This window comes from Helianthus annuus, chromosome 8, assembly GCF_002127325.2.
Source record: "Helianthus annuus cultivar XRQ/B chromosome 8, HanXRQr2.0-SUNRISE, whole genome shotgun sequence".
Taxonomy (NCBI): domain Eukaryota; kingdom Viridiplantae; phylum Streptophyta; class Magnoliopsida; order Asterales; family Asteraceae; genus Helianthus; species Helianthus annuus.
The window spans coordinates 1,468,583-1,488,751 of record NC_035440.2 but is presented as its reverse complement, the minus strand read 5'-3'; the positions used below and the strand labels follow the sequence as shown (position 1 = coordinate 1,488,751).

Below are 20,169 nucleotides of genomic sequence, written 5' to 3'. Positions count from 1 at the left end.
ATCAAGACCCTGCGGAACTGTTTAAAGAAAGAACAATTCCAGTGGACCGCAGAGGCTGAGAACGTTTTCCGGGAAATGAAGGAGTGTTTGATACAACTCCCAACTTTAACTGCACCACGCAAGGATGAACCACTCATATTATACCTATCCGCCGCGGACAACGCGGTAGGTGCGGTATTGATAGTGGAGCGGGAGGGGGTTCAAACACCCATCTATTACATCAGCAAGATGCTCAACGACCCAGAGACGAGATACTCAATAATGGAGAAGTTGGTACTAGCATTGGTGCACGCTTCAAGACGGTTGCGACGCTACTTCGCAAATCATGTCATCACAGTGCTAACCAATTACAGGATCGGCCCGATCCTATCCAAACCTGACATCTCTGGGAGATTAGCAAAATGGGCAATAGAGCTGGGCGCACACACGCTAAACTATAAACCGCGCCCCGCGATTAAAGGCCAGATCTTAGCTGATTTCGCCGCCGAAGTACCGGTGAACCGCATCCAAGAATGCGAAGAAGCACAAAACCCTGCACCAACGCCATCTTCCTCAGAAACATGGGCACTATTTACCGATGGTGCCTCCAACGAGGAAGGTGCGGGCGCAGGTCTGCGACTCGTCAGCCCCGACGGTCAAGAGCTTACATATGCAATCCGCCTCGATTTCAAAAGCACAAACAACGAGGCAGAATATGAGGCTCTATTAGCAGGACTACGTTTAGGAATCAAGCTCGGCGTGCAGCATTTGGAAGCACACGTCGATTCTTTGTTGGTTGCAGGACAAATACGCGGCGACTATGCCGCAAAGGGGGATATCATGATCCTCTACCTCGAGCAAGCCCTGCAACTAACATCAAAATTCACTTCATTTAATATCCGACATATTAATCGAAGTGAAAACAAATCTGCGGATGCACTATCAAAACTTGCATCCACCAGCTTCTAACACTTGGCAAAAGAGATACGCATCGAAATTCTGCAGAATCCTTCGGTACCCCTGCGCCAAGTCAATGTCATCCAATACGGTACAACATCATGGATGACACCAATTATTGCATATCTGCAATCAGGTGTGACTCCCGAAAGCAAGTCAGAGGCACGTAAGTTACAATACAAAGCGTGCCACTATCAAATGGGAGACGGTATCTTACACCGAAAATCATACCTAGGGCCACTCCTGCGATGCGTCAACCCCCAGGACGCCACATACCTCATCAGAGAAATACACGAGGGCATATGTGGCATACACGCTGGACCACGCATGGTAGTGGCCAAAATCATGAATGCCGAGTATTACTGGCCATGCATGCACCTGGACGCCATCAAAGAGTTGCGCAAATGCATCGACTGTCAGCGACATGCTCCAAAAACGTTGCGCCCAAAGAACAACTTAGTCCCCGTCACTACCGCTTGGCCCTTTCAGAAATGGGCAATCGACGTTGTGGGACCTTTCCCTGACGCACCAGGTGCGGTCAAATTTATCATAGTAGCGGTTGATTACTTCACAAAATGGGTAGAGGCAAAACCGCTCACCTCGACCACTGCTATGATAACGAGAAAATTCATCTGTGAACACATCATCTGCCGTTTCGGTCTATCGATGTGCATCGTCACCGATAACGGCACCAACTTCGCTGCCGACGAATTCCAAAAATGGCTAAAAGAACTGCATATTGAGCACATATTCTCATCAATGGCACACCCGCAAGGGAATGGCCAAGTCGAGAGTATCAATAAAAGTCTAGTCGAAGGCGGTTGGGAACGGGCAGGCGTGGCTGGGTCGATGAACTCCCAAGTATCTTATGGGCTCACCGTACAAGCCCAAAAACTAGCAACGGGGAAACACCCTTCAGCCTAGTCTATGGTTCAGAAGCGGTGATCCCCGCGGAAGTAGGTCTCCCCTCTCCTAGAATGTTGGCTATTGAAAAACTAGACAACAACACGGAACGCAGGATCGATTTGGACCTTTTAGAAGAAAGGCGCGAAAACGCTGCCATCAACGAGGCCAAATAAAATCCAAATTTGAAAAGTACTACAACACGCGCGTCCGCGTTTGTACTTTCAATCCAGGAGACTACGTCTTACGCGACAATGAAGCATCTAGTGCTGAGCGCCCAGGCAAACTTGCCCCCAAGTGAGAAGGACCCTACCTCATCAAAGAGGTCTTAGGGAAAGGCGCATATAAATTACAAACGTTAGAAGGCGAACCTATCGCACGAACATGGAATGCACAACAGCTTCGACGCTGCTATATGTAAGCCATGTTCTTACATTTTCTATGTAACCTATCAGGCCGCAGGCCATTTGCGAATAAATAAATAAGCAATTTTATACATGATTGTTTGTTACTACTATTACAAATGCGTGTTCCACTTTGCGGTATCCCAAAAACAGATTGACAAAATCTTCATTCGCGATACCCATACAAAGTGGTAACCACACACAAATATTGTAATAGGCCAGCAAAAGGCAAAATGTTAAGCATCTATCCGGCCGGATAGACAAGTTTTCATTAACCTTAACACAATTCCTAAACCTTAACAAGGTAAACAATGGAATTGACGCATACTCATACAACAGCAGTATGGAGTATACTCGACCCCATGCACAATGGGTAGAGTCCCGCATATACAAGTTCAAACATGCAAGAAATTAAAACACTTGTACAAATTGAACAAACTTTATATTCAAAAAATTCAAGCACTCACGCGGTGCTTAATGGATTTACATGAAGTTTCCAAAACATATACAAAAGGAAAACAAAACAGGGGGCACATTAGCCAACCTAAGCCCTACTTTGTACCGCTGGTTCCCGCACCGTCTCGAGCACCACCAGCGGGATCTTCCTTTTCCGCATCGGCATATAGCATCCGCAGCCGGTCTACATAATCCGCAGCCTCTAAACATTCGTCCAACTCCTCCACGCAAGAAAGGGACGTATCATAAAAGGAGGCCACGGCCGCGTTAAGAAGCGACTCGGTATCCACACCATGGAACCCAGACCGTTCATCAGTAAGACCGCCCTTGGACATAATGTTTAGATGACCAATGCAGCGGTTATAACCAGCTTTAAACCCAGCGTCACGAGCACGCTGCTTGATCAGATCTATGCCAGTTGAGGTTTCAGGTGCATCCATGATAGCCTGAACAATCTGCAATAAAAGGATGATAAGACTCACATGCTAATCCAAGTAAACACACACGTATGGAGTACTTACGCGTTCAATGTCGTGAACCCGCATCCACTCACGATCAGCCTCCAGTTGATGGAATGAAGCAGTTAGAGCGTCTCTGGCTTCAACAGCAGCATTAGCCCGCTCTTCCGCAATTGTCACGCAGGCTGTGAGGTCCGTAACCACGACCTCCCGGCTCTGAACTTCAGCCTTTCAAAGAGCAAAAAACAGTTTACTCAAAATCAGTAAAAATTCTCAAAAGGCAGAAAAATACAACAGAAGTAATGAATCATACCTGAAGGCTGGCAACAACTTTATCCAGACGGGTGCGCTCAGCATTCGCCTCTTCAAGAGGCTTAGAAGAGCGGCTTTCCCTCTCTTTGTCCTCCTCAAGGGCCTTTGCAGCACGAGCCCCCGCTTCCTTGGCCTCTTCAAGCGCTTTTACAGCCCAGGCCTACGCCTGCTGCGCTTTAACTGCAATTGCCTCAGCTGCAGCTTTTTCTTTAACCAACGCAGCGTTCGCTGCCTTGGCATTCGTCAACTCCTGACGAGCACGAAACAGATTATCATTCTGCATAGCCCAAGACTCATTCCACTTCTTGCGCTTGTTGGAAAACTTTTCGTTCCAACTCTTGCGTTTATCAGAAAGTAATTTGGCAAGAGTACGAACCTGTTTCAACTCAGCAGTAGCAGCCCACGCTACGGTCTGTTTCTGCTTATCAAAAGCAGCTCTATCTCTTTCAAGCTGCTCCGCACCCGCACGAGCAGCCTTTACCAACTCTTCAGCTTCGGCCCGCAAGCGAGCAACTTCTTCTTCTCTGCGGCCTAACACTTTGTAGTCTTCCAAAATGGCATTTGCCACAATGGAACTTCCTACTAACATTGTAGAAAGTTGGTTGATGCGCAGCTCACGGGGTGCGGCATGGGCACGCTCAGTTTCAAAGGGGGTGCCCAGACCACCCAGAATCTCCTTGCACGCGGAAAGATCGTTCGAAATATCATCCCCCTGCATAACAGTCCAGGGGGGTCGATGATACGCTGTACTTGGATCCTGCGTGTAGGTGTGGTAATAATACTCCAATTCAGACTCCCAAGGCTGAATAGGAGGCCCATCATAACCTGCACCACCGGAAGAAGAACCGGTAACCTTCTCACCAGCAGAAGATTTCTGTGGCTCAGTACCATGCTGCCGCACCTCAGAATCTGACTTCTGTTTCCCAGCATCTGAAAACCTCAAGTCCAATCCATCACCCTCATTGGGAGAAATCAGATTGTCGGAGGAATCCACAGTGTCAAAAATCTGGGCAGCAGTCTTCTCCACCGTCTTCTCCACCTGCACGGTGGGATCGCGAACCACCCCAACAAAAGGTGCCGCAGGCTCCTTGGGCACCACAGGTTCCTTTGGCACCCCCGCATCCGCAGCAGCGGTATGCGCGGGAGACGAAGGAAAATCAAAGAACGAAAAACCCGCATCTTGTGATTCTACAATACAAAGAGCAATCACTATTAATCCAACACATTGTGCATACAAAACAATGAAAAACGTTATACTCACCAGCAGTAACCGCAGGTTTCTTTTGCGCCAGAGCAGCCCTTTTAGACTGCAGTTTCCGATGCTTTGGTTCACCACCACCAGCAGCCTTTTGCTCTGGTTCTCTCTTCTCACCAACAACGGGAGGACCCGCAGTAGTTCCACCCGCAGCCGCACCACTACCTAGAATACCCAAACCCTCAAGGGTATCAAATACTACCACGTAATCGGTATATCTGCGATAACAAGATAGGTACCTGCGGCCTGAGACACCGAAGAAGGGGCAACTGAGCCTTCAGCCCTCCCCTTACCACGACCCCGCGTGGTTTTCTTCACCTGCTTCTTCTCCACATGCTTTTTGGGGACACGCTTTTCAAACTTCCCCAAATCCGCAAGGATAGCTGCATTGAAGGAGTCAAGAAAACCAGTTACAAAGATAAACTGGGAAAACAAATACAACTTAAGAAATACCTTTTGCGTCTTCCGGCACAGGTGCGTCCAACACTGCGCGTGTCGGTACGCGGAAGTTACTAACTATTTCTAGATTGAAGCCTTCCCGCAACTCAACCGGAATCAGCTCAACCTGGCCCTCGAAATCGGGCTCGAACATCCTCCACAAGCCAACTGCATCCACTGATACAACACATGCATGCATATTACTACAAGGACAATGAAACAAGGAAAACAATAAAGAGTAACAGGCTTACCACCACTCTTTTCCCGCAGAACGGGCCTTGCCTTCCTATCCGGCCTAGTAAGCATCATCCGCAACACCCACAGCTGGTTGTTATCTAACTTCTTAAGTTCAAAAGGCCGCAGCCTAGAGAACCAATCCACAGTCTTTGCGGTGGCGACAGGCATATCCTCATCAGTAACGCCAACATTGACATTCCGGAAAGACATATTGGCATAGACCGCACAGGCTTTAACATAGAAGAATTTCTTCTTCCAGCCGGTCACACCCTTAGGAGGCGTCATCAACTTCAAACTCACATGCCGTTGAGTAAAAGAGAAAAATCCGGTGTTCACCGTCAACTGGTAAAACCGCCGGAAATTTTCAACAGTAATGGGCAAGCCATGGGCACGAAAGGTATACTCAGAGTTCCTGATTCGGAACATCCCAAACGGGCTAAGTTGGGAGATATGGAGATGATAATACTCCAACACCTCCGCAACGAACACCGTCACCGGCAACCGAAGGTTGCCTTCGGTGAAAAAATCTGCCCACAGAGTAATATAACCGGCCGGAGCATCGGCACCGGTGTCCCCCTCCTGTGGGTAAGTAGCCTTCCAGTCATCGGACATATGAATAGTGGTCATCAGGTTTCTAAAACCACTCTTTGACCACTTCAACACCGGTAACCCACCACCGGCAGCATCAACGTCATCATCTTTATCTTCATCAGCCGCCACTACCGGCTCTTCAGGGTTCTCACCTTCCACATTGTGTGGATTTGATGGTTCAGCCATCAAGAATATAGAAGATGAACACTACAAACTCGAAAACCTCACCGGAAACTTCAAACAATTGATCGGAGAAGACAGAGTAATTTCCTTTCTCTCACCGGGAAATTTTTGAAATTTTCAACAAGTGAGGGGAAACCACGAACAGTTTCCCCTTATATACCCATCGCAATTAATGCGGAGGGAGAAACGAATCATCACGTTCAAAAAGAACCAATGATGCAGCTACACGTGTAATGCAACAGTTCCGCTGACGGTTACCACGCGCGCGTAGCCGCCCACGCGCCTGACATAAGTGACCTTTACACTCCTTGCTACAGTGCATTTAATGCCTCGGGCAGTGCAAAAGTCCTTTCATTTCAGCACATGACAGAATGACCTCACCAACTTCCACCAACTCACACGTGAGATCAGCCACGTAGGCAACAAAAAGCGACTACATTATCCAACTATAAGCGGCATGCGGTTTCTCTGGTATACCGCACCATAACCCATACCGCATGTCGTTTTTTTACATACCCCTAAAAATAGGCAAAAATATATATCTCTACACTATAAGGGGGTATAATACCTATCCGCATTACCCACGAGCACACGTGGAGTATGCGGAAATGACACACACGAGCCCGTTAAGGTATGTCAGATACTCAGAACCAGCGTTGTTCTTTGGACTGAACCGCATCTCAGAAACAGGTAAACTGCATTGCCTTCATTCTCTTCAAGCTTCAAATCCCTCCTGTCCGGTTCACAACCACAGAGGGTGCATAAACAACTTCTTCAACAAGAAGAAGGAAGGGAATATACGTGAACGCACATCAGCAACCTTGACTCCTGAACCTTCAAGAGCCACATCCGAGCAACACACCTGTTTCGAGCGAATATGGGAATGAAAAACCGCAGACACTCATGAGTTGCTGCGGACATAACCATAGCTTCCGCAAATGGTTGCTACGGAAGAGCCACAACAAACTTCACATCCACGAGCCAAACTACTTCAAGGAAAACTCCTCGATTTGGAGCGTGAAGGAAAGTGGCTAAGGAAGACATGCGGACGAGTTCCCCAATTATCATTCGAAGCCTTGTCGAACAACAAGCGTCCGAACAGCGGTAACAAGTCTGCTTATGACTTTGTTTGTCCGCCTATGGGCCGCATAGAATAAACAATGGTGGGTATACCCTTGCCTATGACCATGTTTATTTACCCATAGTACAGATTCAAATTGTTCGACCAAACATGGCCAACAATGACGCAACGAGGTAACCGCAAAGAACGTGCGGTTACTAGAGAGCTAAGATGACAAACACGAACACCCAACAAAAAAGGGATCGTCATCTCATATCCAAATTGCTGAACATAGAACTTGAGCAAAGCACTTGCAGCATCAATTACCTTCCATCCCGATCTCAGAGATTGGTTCGAAGCGTCCTCTCTTCTTCATTCACCACTTCAAAAATTGGTTCGAAGACAGGAACACCACCTCAAAGGTTGGTTCAAAGTTTGTGCATACCCTCAACCACCATCTCAGAGGTTGGTTCGAAGTTTGTGCACACAACTAGTAAGGTCTCCAAGAGGCCTTCGACACACCAACAGGTGGCAACCCACCTGGTGACATAAAACGGCTGAGAATTTCGCATCAGACGAAATTCCTTCACCGGTACGGAAGAGACGTCACATGACTCTACCAGATCTCCAGCTTGATTTACGAAAAGCGAACGCCACCTATGTGGCCTAGAATTTTCTCCAGGCTGCCAACTACCTTCCTACACTATAGTCCAGTGCTCCTCCCACATGCAACTTGCACGAGGCAGCAACACTAGACTGGGGGGACTTGAAGGGGTATGGTCCTAAACTGACCATCACCCGCATCAAACAAACCCCCACCAGTAATGAACCGCACCCACGCGGTCACATCCTTCGAATCCAATCGGTCAGAGGATGAGAAGCCTTACCTTATGCGTAGAAGTAGATGAACATAACGATGCGGCTAGCACCGCATCATATGGGCATTTTCGTCACGACAAGGGATGCAGGCAAACGGTCTCCACGGACGACGATGCGGCTAGCACCGCATCTCGCGTATTTCTTGATCCCAAGCAAGAAACGCGGTAACATCAAATGTTACCACATGCAGCGATGTGGCTCGCACCGCATCCTGTGCGCTCAACAAGTGGGACTGACACCACAGTGCAAGTGGCACCAATGGCAGTCACCTGTCAGGGCTACGTAAGCAACAGACTGACGTAGCGTAACCTCCACAACCGACAAGCCTGACACACCTGCAAAGGTACAGCACGTCGTCAGTCTGTCCATCATCCTCCTCCTTCACTCCTCGGCTATAAATACCAACCACAAACCAGGTTTGAGGTATCTCTTCACAACTCTCTCACGACTACTACTATCATACTTTGCTTCCCAAGCAGATTACTGATTCTCACGCCGGAGAGTGGTAACAAGAAGCACCCCCCACCCCATCCTCCTTGTTACGAGTCACGGTTTGTTTCCTTGTGCAGGAGATCAACCCACCGGTGATTTAGCCAGCGATCCTCGAGAGGAAGGGATTAACCTTTCTTGACGAGACGAGTGAGTTAACCTTGCCCGATTAACCATTGTTTCATCAATTACTTTATGGATAAACACTTAAATGTCATTATGACAATAATCCATCGGCCTTTTTAATGCATATAAATTGTATATTATATTGTAAGATGATCATAGACTAATTTGAACATTGAACTTGTATCAAGTTATCACGTTTGTTTAATAAAGGAAAGTTACGAAATACAGCGTGAATATATTCTTGTTTTCTAAAATAGGATTTGTTATGACAAAATGTTTATGGCTTTAAGTATAGAATTGTTTTTATAATCATTATATTATTAGGGGAGGTGGTTAACATACAATATTCCTTAACGTACGAACATACGATATGAAATTACGCACGTTAACTAAAAACACTAATCGCGCATGTTGAAAAACCATAATCACGTGCATCTCAAAGGTATTTTAGAGTTTTAGTTCATTCTCATTATTTTCACTGTTACCTTTTTATAACGACAAATTTGCATTACTGACGGACGACAGACCAGTGAGTGCAAAATAAGAAGTAAAGATGGGAGTTGACATGACATGTTATTGGTTTTTCTTTTGAACGACAACCACACTATATATTTATATATATAAAGAGCCAACAAAAAAACTGAAAGAACAATATAAAAGCGGAAACAGAAAACAAAGAAACAAAAAACTCGAAATCCTCCACGAGGTTACCACCTTCGTTTATTATCTAAACATAAGGATACTCCCCTCGTAAGAAGTGGATTTATAAACTGTGATCGGTTGTAATGGAAAGGTTACCACTTCTTACGAAGGAAGCACCCCTTACACAACCCTTGGAGAATAAACACTTTGGTTTAATAATATAGTATATTAATGAACTGAGATGAATGGATATGGAAAATTTGAACAGAAACATGAAATCTAAAAAGGAGTTGCAGGCTTTTCAGAGGGAACAACGCATGGAAAGTGTGAAAGGGAAAGGTGAGAGGACGTCCATTCACGACATCCCTTACCACCTTAATTGCTCTTTCTTTCCATAATTCCTCGTCACAAATATATATATTTTTTAGTTGCTACCAATTATTTTATATTTTTAGAACAAGTAACTTATACCCTCTTTAAGTTATTTCAAAATCTAACAATTGTTATCACGTGACTATAGTCCTCAATCACTTATGAATAAACATCTTGTTACACAATTTGATATGGCTAGACTACAAACTCCTTTGGTGTTAAACAAATTATATCTAATTTTTCGCCTTCAATAGTATTTACGCGAACTAACTTAATATCGAGGTATGTAAATACGTAATAAGTTGTATGTTTTTTATGTTGATGCATTGAATGATGTTATGGATCAATCCTTATGCATTTTCAGTGAAAAAATTAGGATTTCAACGGCAAACAAGCCTGTATATGAGCTCAGCCGTCACTTTACGCGATAGGGTTATCATCAGACACTTTGCGCTCCTTTTTATTAATGACGCGCAATGCATCACTTTGCGTTTGGTTTGCTAGCGCAAAGAAGATTTTACGCGTGCAGTGATGAGCGCAAAGTGTGTCACACGTAATGGTTAGTTTAGCATAATGTAGCTTAACACAATGTGTATCTCATGGGGCGTATTGTTGCCCAAGAGAAAAAGCCACTTTAAGTTCCCATTGAGAACGCAAAGTTGATAAGGTGTATGCAATTCTTTGACCAATTTGACTAAGCATCTAAAGGTCGGATTGTGTGTTGCTAACACTAAAAAACTAACTCAGAGGTGAGTTTAGAATCCCTCTTTTACTATTTTGGGTTGATATGTTGTAACACCCAAAATTTTAAAGTTAATATGTAACGCCCCAAAACCCAAATGTTTAACTTACGAATGTGTTTCCTTGTTTTATGGCATGAAGCGGGCTAACCGGTTTTAATTAACTTAGTTAAAGTATGAGTTAAATGGTGAGGAAGGAAGTTTGTGACAAATAAGAAAAATGGCAAACTTGAGGGACTAAACTTGGTAAATGGGGTTGAAGTTTAATAAATTAGCCTAACTGTGTGTAGTGTGTGTGGATGTGTCATACATGGAGAGAGAGAAAGGAGAAAACCGTTTCTTGAATGGAGATGCAATTCAGCCCTAAATCAAGGCCCGAATCGAACGGAAAACGTTGCATGAATGAAGATTTCTCACCATCTAGCTTGAACAAACATGTGGTAAGTTGTAATTTGTGATTTGGTGATCTTGTATGAAGTGGGTTATGTTTAATCCACAAAATTGAATGAAATTAATCATGTGTATGTGTTGGAATCGCCATGTAGAACATGTGTTTTGCATGATTTTGATTAATTTGATGTTTGGGGTTGAAACCCACTTGTAGTGGTGAGGAAGATGAAGTGAGTGAATCATCCATGTTCACTATTTGTGTAATTCTTGATGTATTATGTTGAATATGATGAACTCTTGCAAGTTAGGTTGAATATGGTATGAAGTTAGTTTGATGTTTAGTTATGTTGGTGATTGAAAGTAAGAACTTGGAAGAGTATGCATGAATTAGTTATAAATTGTGCATTAAATGGTGTACGCACACCAAGTGTTTGATGAAATGTCTAGGTGAGATTACTAGATGAGATCGCATGAAAGTAATGGATGAAAATGTATAATATGAGGATGTCATGTAGTTTGTGGTAATTGGACATAAGAAATATATTTCCGATGGAATACATGTATGATTTTTGGTTAATTATATGATTTGGTAAATAGTATGCATTAGAAGTTGTACTCGATGCTTGGGTAATATACTAATATGATGCACATTATGTGTTGATTTACTTATGGTCAGATGAAATCAAATGTGATTTGGTGTTAAGTGTGTAGAAAGTAAGTATATTAGTAGGAGCAAGGTTGGGAAGCTATGTGTGTTAACTAAGCTTGGACAATGTTGTTAATTGTAAAATCATGATATTACTAGTATGGAAGAAATTGATTATGTTTGTGTGCATACAATTAGATGATCATATGTGTTTTGCTATATGAGTATGAAATGTGTATGATGTCCGTAGTATAATCTATTAATGTTGAGAATGTATGAGCTTAAGTTGATAATTCATATAATGGACAGTTGACTTTCTAAAAGTCAACTGTGCATAAATAGCATAGTAAGACATTTGGACACAAATGTAATGTTACGGAAATCGCAAGGCACATGCTATATCAATAAATGTTATATGTGACGATATAAAGAATTATGTGAAATGAAAAGATGTGATTGTTATCTTATGCATTGTGTGGTTGGTATTGACTAGTAAAGGTCAATATAGAATATGAATGTGAAATTAATATAATTTAGAATGTGTGTGTATGCTAATAATGCGGTAACCATAATGACATGAAAGTATAGGATCATGTCAAGGTGGGTGGAAGCGTGGAAGGCTAATGGGAAGGATGCGAGGAAGCAAGTACGAAACGGACGCTTAAGGTAAGTGATTTCCGGAATCACTTCTTATTTATAAATGAAGTTTGGTATGTTATATATAAGGAACCATGTAAGAATTTACGGGTAAGGGTAAGTACCAAGGTAAGTTCATATGAACTTCGTCTATCCTTAATGTAAATTAAGATGATAGTTCATCGTGTTAATGGAATGTGCACTATGTTGCTGAATGTTCATTGTGTTAGTGGAATGTTCATTACGTTGCTAGATGTTCATTATGTTGCTGAATGTTCATCGTGTTAATGGAATGTGCATTATGTTGCTGAATGTTCATTGTGTGAAATGAATGTTCATTATGTTGCTGAATGTTCATTGTGTGAAACGAATGTTCATTATGTTGTTGAATGTTCACTGTGTTAAACGAATGTTCATTATGTTGCTGAATGTTCATTGTGTGAAACGAATGTTCATTATGTTGCTGAATGTTCATTGTTTTAATGAAATGTTCATTATGTTGCTGAATGTTCATCGTGTTAATGGAATGTGCATTATGTTGCTGAATGTTCATCGTGTTAATGGAATGTGCACTATGTTGCTGAATGTTCATTGTGTTAGTGGAATGTTCATTATGTTGCTGGATGTTCATTATGTTGCTGAATGTTCATCATGTTAATGGAATGTGCATTATGTTGCTGAATGTTCATTGTGTGAAACGAATGTTCATTATGTTGCTGAATGTTCATTGTTGTTCATTATGTTGCTGAATGTTCATTGTGTGGAACGAATGTTCATTATGTTGCTGAATGTTCATTGTTTTAATGGAATGTTCATTATGTTGCTGAATGTTCATCATGTTTGTTGGAAGTTAGTCGGTTATGTTTGTTTGTAATTGCATTGATTTGTGTTGATATGTTTGTAGTTAAGGCTCAACTTACAAATAAGTGAATGTGACTTGTATGTATGTATGTAGATATGGAACTGTAGCGTGTGTAAGTCGTATAAACTTGTATGTACGTGCATATGAATGAGATACGTATGAATGTACTTAGATATATGAAAGTGTATACATGTGTTGTGTGACAACCCTCAAATTTACATGTAACCGTACAGTTTATTAATGAAAATTAAAGTGTTTGATGACTGTGCTGAATCATTTAACTGCTTCTGATGTTTGCGTTATACTTACATGTACTTGTTAATATACTAATAGTGTATAGAAAGGTCACTAAATAGTCCGTTATATTTTCCCGAGTGTTGAAAATTAAAAACGTTACAAAAATATATATATAGGACGCTTTACGAATTAATTAAGCACTGTAACGGAACAATATCGGACCGAACAACCGGACTTTGCCAGGAACACCAAAATAATGCTAGAAGCATTGTTTTTATTTTCTGAAACAGTTATGGTCCCCCAGCACCATAACACCCCTTGTAACATGATAACACGTTAAAGTCCCAATACTATACTAGAAAACTAATTAGATTACTTACACTACCATGGGAATTTACACTTTACCCCCATTACATGTGGACGGCCCAAGGTAGTGGCCCCCACCAAAATCCTCTATAATCTTCCTAAGATTACTTAATCTTTTCTTGGATTGAGAAAGATCATGATCTAGATTTGATTATGTACTACAAGAAACACATGACAACTAATTGGTGCAAAAATTGCACATAGACCCCTCCCCCATAGGCATGAAATCGGCTCACATGGCCTATTTCAAGACCTTCACTTGATTCTACAAGATTTGTGGAGATTGTGTAAGGATATGCTATGTACCTTGGTAGACATAGGACCCAAGGGTTAAAAACTCATTGGAAATTATAAGTATGAACCTCTAGGTCATAACACACACATTTCACTCAACACCCCTCTCCCCCTCACTCTCTTGCTCTCGGCTCAACCAAGCAGCCCATCACCACCATCTTCAACACCCAATCATCCATTCCAAGCTTGTACAAAGGTGCTACGGGTCATACAACGAAGCTCGGTGTGTTCGGAAGTTGAAGGACCTCTCTCGTTTCCTTTTAACCACCACTTTTCCACACTTGAACTTCCCTAGCATTGTGCTAGTAGTAAGTTTCTTAAATCCTCATATTGTTCATGTATTTTATGGTTAATAGATGATTAATGGTTAAAAACTTATGAAACTCTAAAAGAACTTACATTAGTCTTGGATAAAAGATGAATAAGATGAATAAAGAGAAGATAGGTGTGTAAATCATGTAGATCTTGTGTGATTATGATTATTGGTGGATTATCTGATGTTTTGCTGATTAATATTGATGTGTGATGTTGTTGTGATCACTAAACATGATTAACGGAATCAATCGAACACAAGTTAGTAAGTTAGAAACTGAAAACAGAATCTGTCTTCAGTTGGCTGTAAACAGGTCATAAACTCAACGAAAAACTAATATTTCGAGTCTAAAATGTGATATTAGGAAATACGGTTCTAATGGCACTGGAATCATAATTTTTGGACTCCGTTTACTATTTTTAAAGTGTCATTTCGTAACAGCAGCTAGAGCTGCATTTTTACTGCAGAAAATGGGCGATATGTATTCAGTTATAACTTGAGTTCTGTGTCGAATCAGCCTATGAAATCTGTACAGTAGATGGACACTGATGTCGTAGTAATTGTCCCACTGGAATTTCGTCAATCCGACTTACAATGAACTTTTAATGAAATATTTCGTAGACTGCAGTCAGAAAAAGATAAATCTGATTTCAGTCCGGAAAATGATTTTTAATAAAATATTGGCGATCAATTAGATCCCGAGATTTTTACACAATAATACTTGGGTCATTTAGCATCTTCTGTAAAAATTTGGGATTTTTTGGAACAAGTTAACTATTTTATTAAAATCCCCGAAAACGGCCCGCTTTTGAATATTTAAGCTGAAACTACATAAGTAGTGATTTGCGTGTCTAAATGTCGAATATGTTATCTGTGAATGATCTAACATGTTATGTGTCGATAAAAGTGTTATGTGCAATATCGTATGTTTAATTGTGAATGGGAATAGATGGGGAGGTTACATGGGCATAAACCGTCAAAGTAATGCATGTTTTGTGATAGATACGTGTAGGAACTTTGTGCTCTATTTGAAAACCACTAAATGATTAACTGGTAATTATATTAGGACGTGATTGACCGACCTCGACTGTTAGCTATATCTGAGAATCTAACCGAGCAAACCGAGGTGAGTTCACACACTTTCTAAGGCATGGGATTCCCGGTGGTTTGGGAATGGGTTAAAGAATTAAAAAAAACGGAATCTACATATCTTACATAAGTAGGATATGTACGGCCATCCTCCTCGGGTAGGATGCCAGTATTAATCTTGCGTATTCTCTTTGGGAGAACTACGTACGTTCGTCCTCCTTGGGTAGGACAACAACCTTAAAACTTACTAGACAAAACTCTATCATAAGTCCCTCATTTTATATCGACTTAATCGCCGAGGCCAATGGCGAGCGGGTCATTAGTTAATAGCGCTACTAGGTTTAACAAACCTCACACTGTGCCAGTCGGACGGGCGTGTACTAATGGACTATGGCAAACCATCAGTGATGATAGACACTGATGTAGGGCACAACTTACTTGCGTAGTAGTCGATATCATACAGTCTAGTAGTTCACATGGGGAAGCCCCCACTAATCATGAACAGGGTATGGGTAATAAAGAATGAACTGGTTAAACTTTCTTTCAACTACGGGGTAACCCCCACGGCAATTACGCCAACGAAAGACAAACCACGTTTTCAGAAAACAACTTAAAACGAAACAACCAAACGTGAACTCACTCAACTTTGTTGTTGACTCGTTGTTACATGCCTTACAGGTTGCTAACTGCTTGGAGCTTGCACGAGGAAGGAGTCGTTGTGGTGTACGGACGGTTATGTCCCGTGTTTAATATTTAGTCCTTATGAACTTATTAAACCTATGTGTCGGACTTTAAACTTATGAACTGCGAACTTATGTTTTGAACTTTATGTTTATGCTTCCGCTGTCTAAATTAAAACTTGGTTAACTAGCTTTTGGTCACCAATCGTATTGTGGTTGGCTTGATTTATTTAAATACGTTGTTCAGTATGATTGGTGGCTCGATCCTGGTCACGTCACGTCTCCAAGCGGTGGTACTCCGCATGGTGGATTTTGGGGGTGTGACATGTTGTAATCTAATGATTGTAGATCACTGGTATACGTATACGTGAAGATGTGGGTTTTCAATATGTTTGAGATTACGTACCCCTAACCATGTTACTATTGAGAATGAAATAAATGGAGTGCAGGTATGGGAACGCCGGACCCTCGAGGAATTGATATCGGACTCGAGTAAATAAAATTGAGAGGATGTTTCAATGGAATACCTTACGTAGCTAGAATGTGATATAGCCTGTTAAGGATATGTATTAAATTATACATGATGTTACCATGTACTAACGTGTTGGTTATATATGGTGACCGCAGGTTACAGATATTCATGATGGACAAGTGAACGAGGGTCGAGTTGAAGATCATGGATTGTACGGGAAAGTGGTCACGTTGTTGTAATTATTTGTTAACATAGTTACATTAAATAAATGATGAATGATGTATTTATGTTAGAAGGGTTGACCTAAACGGTATTTAAGTATGTTATAGTAGTTAAAAGAAAGAAATTTTACGGTTCATTTTCCGCTGCGTCGTTTTGGGTCAAATCGTGAATAGGGTCTTACATAATACCTGAAAATGGTCATTGCGGGATTAATGTTGATGGAAGAATAACCATGGATGAAGAGCCCATAAAGGTAACTTGTGACACCCCAGGAAAACCAGCAAACGATATAACTTACTTAACTTTAACTTATCTAGCTTTCTCAGTGAGTGCGTACCAAATTTCGGGACGAAATTTCTTTTTAGTTGGACGAAATTTCTTTTTAGTTGGGGATACTGTGACAACTCGTAATTTGAACCTACTTTGTGTAACGTGACGTGCTTAGGTGAACTATGTTGATTGAATGTTATGTTTATTTTTATGTGAATGTGTGTTTATACAAGTGACCCGACCGCACAAGATTCACGAACGCACAACACAAACCCGAACGCACAAGGCCATTTGGGCCACATCATAGCAATTGGATCTTAGGGGCAGCCCATTAGGGGTTTCGGCCCACTCCTCTTATACGTACAACACACACACACCATGAGGGGAGTATTCCTCATTTGTTTGCAAAACACTTAACACACAAAGAAACCCTAGCTCTCCTCCTCCCTCTCGAGAAACCGACGACAATTATTTTCCCCTCCATCGAAGCTTGTTCGGATCCATCCTCAATCCTTGTGCACCTCTCAATCTGGTTAGTGTTTTAGTGTTTATTTGTTATTTGATTGTATGATGTGCGATATATATGTATGTTTTGCATGATAATCTTGGAATGTTATCGGATGGGTGTTGATATGAATGTTAGTGATAATGTGACCGGTTCATATGTGTGGTTCGGAGCATGTTTAATGTTAATCGGATATTGTCATAATTCGGGATACATGTCATTGATTTAGAACCGTGTAGATGCTAATCGGATTTGTATATTATTCTAAAAACGAATGCTTGTTAATCGGCTGCATGTGTGAAATCGGATTGAATTATAAGAGTTGTTTAGATATTGTTATGTTTTGATCATGTTAGGGTTCATGAGATTTGGTGTTAAAAATGCTTGTTTGATTCGTTTGGATTATAGCAAAACTGTTAATTGATTTGATTTGTGAAACTGCCATATCTGTTTGCTAATGTTACGGAGATTATGAGATGCAAATCAGGAAATCAGTTACACACCTAGTCTCGACACGGGTTGCGAGTCGAGAACTCTCAGTCTCGACTCGAGACCAACACACCAACCCAAAACAGCACAAACCGAGACCACGGTTGCGGGTCCGGTTGCGACTCGAGACCGTGTGATCTCGGCTAGAACATGATGACTCGAGACTACCCTGTTGCGACTCGAGACTGTGAAACCAGTACAACCCGAGACCGTCTAGTCTCGACTCGAGACCATACATACGTACACTCTGCTACTGGGCCTGCACACTGTTATGAGTCCATCTGATTGGGCCGCATATCTGGACTTTGTTTTTGTGAAGCTACTGTTGAACTGTTATGCTTATACGTGAATACAATGGTCAATACTTGTACACAACTTGTTACGATACGTGTAGAACATACGTGCTATACTTGAATACAAACCTGACTTGTATGATAAACGTGTTAGGACGTGGTTGATCACATTGTAGCTTAACTGAACCTTTTTGTGTATCATACCGAGCAACCCCAGGTGAGTTCATTGCATTTTCTCAAGCATGCGTCCCGGTGGTTTGGGACAACTGGTAAACATTTGGAAGGGAAACTTGGGGTAAACAACTTAATCGGTTTTGGTTATTGAACATGGAATCTATCATCAGATTGCCTGGAGGGCAATGGGGGTAATTAGTTGATAGCGCTATTAGGTGGGAAACCTCACACCGGGCCGTAAGGCAGGGCGTGAACTAATTATCTAGGTATCGCTATGGTTGTTAGAGGCACACTCCTCGGATACATATGGGCACACTCCCTAGGGTATCTAGCGAAGGCAACATAGCATCGGTCGTTAAGGGGTACACACTCCCCGGATACATATGGGCACACTCCCTAGGGTATCTAACGTGAACGACATCGTATCACAACATTGAATCGCATTAACATACATCTGGTAACAAAACATGTTAACAAAACCTTGAACTCACCAGCGTAGTCTGACGCACTTGTTTGCATGCTTGTAGGTCATTAACGTTTGGAACATGGACTTGCTATCTGGGAGTGCTGGAGTGGTCATGGATCGAGGCTCTTGGATTAACTTACATTTGATACATTGGTTTTAAGTATTAATATGAAACATTTGCTAAACGATTATTTACATGCTTCCGCTACACAACACTTTGGGATTTGACATTATGTTTTATTTAAGTATTTACCATTGGTTCAATGTGATTGGTGGCTCGAACTCTAATGCGTAACACGCCTCGCGGGGTTTCCGCAGGTGGAATTTTGGGGGTGTTATATAACTAATTAAGGAAACTCCATGAGGGAAATATTGTAATTTTGATAAAAACCCTAAAAGCGGAAGGATGCATCCACATTCTTGCAAATCCTCCCAACCTAAAAGAGAGAAAGTAAGTGTAAAACGTTTTGTTGAAGCCGAATTTTGAAGAAAGGAATGAAGGGAAACAACATGGGAATGATTCCACAGAATTGATGATCAAATTTAACGAAGAAAAACCCCTTTCAATGATGCTTTGATGTGTTTGGGTTCACACAAATCACGCAAACAGATGAGAATCACGAAAAAGTTGTTATGTTTTTTTATGTTGATACACAAAATAATGATATGGACCGGTTATAATGAGTTTCCAATGAAAAGGTAGGTTCTTGAGTGAAACAACTTCGGGTCTGGAATCAGTCACCACTCTGCGTGACTACGGTTCTTACCACGTACATTTCGCGCCACTTTACATTTGTTTATTGATAATGTCACACCCTGATATTTCCACGTATTACCGGTGGGCCCGGTGGGGAGTATCGTGACGTAGTTGATATCATCATAGTCAAATAATCATAGTTCAATGCACAGCGGAAGTCTAAAGTAAAATATATTACAAACGGAGTGAAAGTAACATAAGTATTACAAACGGAATGTAAGAGGATCCACAGGCGGATCTTAAAACAGAAATATAAACACTGTTCAACAGACTTTTGACGTTTAGAACTTGCAAGATTCCCTATTAACACCCTGAGCTCCCAGCCAATTTACGTACAGTACCTGTCACTTAACCTTTTTGGAAAATACGTCAGTTTACACTGGTAAATACAATTAACTGACTCTTTTGAAAATCTTTTATGAAAATTAATTTGAATGTACAAGGCACAAAAATTCTTTTATAACTTGGGACAATTATATTAATAACAATCTTGTATCAGATTTACATGTTTGTCCAACATTTAGGGC

The 20,169-nt window shown here is 41.7% G+C and overlaps 1 long non-coding RNA gene across 3 annotated transcripts; it reads left to right on the top strand.

Annotated features, from left to right (window-relative positions):
- Positions 1 to 10,802: 10,802 nt before the first annotated feature.
- LOC110870720 lies at positions 10,803 to 16,827 on the top strand. Of its 3 annotated transcripts, none has more exons than XR_002553199.1 (3): positions 10,803 to 10,921; positions 12,106 to 12,183; positions 16,622 to 16,827. It is a non-coding gene; the product is annotated as an uncharacterized LOC110870720 (long non-coding RNA). The 3 variants fall into 3 exon arrangements; XR_004864558.1 differs by having other exon boundaries at positions 12,101 to 12,183; XR_002553198.1 differs by lacking the exon at positions 16,622 to 16,827 and adding an exon at positions 15,993 to 16,033.
- Positions 16,828 to 20,169: the final 3,342 nt, after the last annotated feature.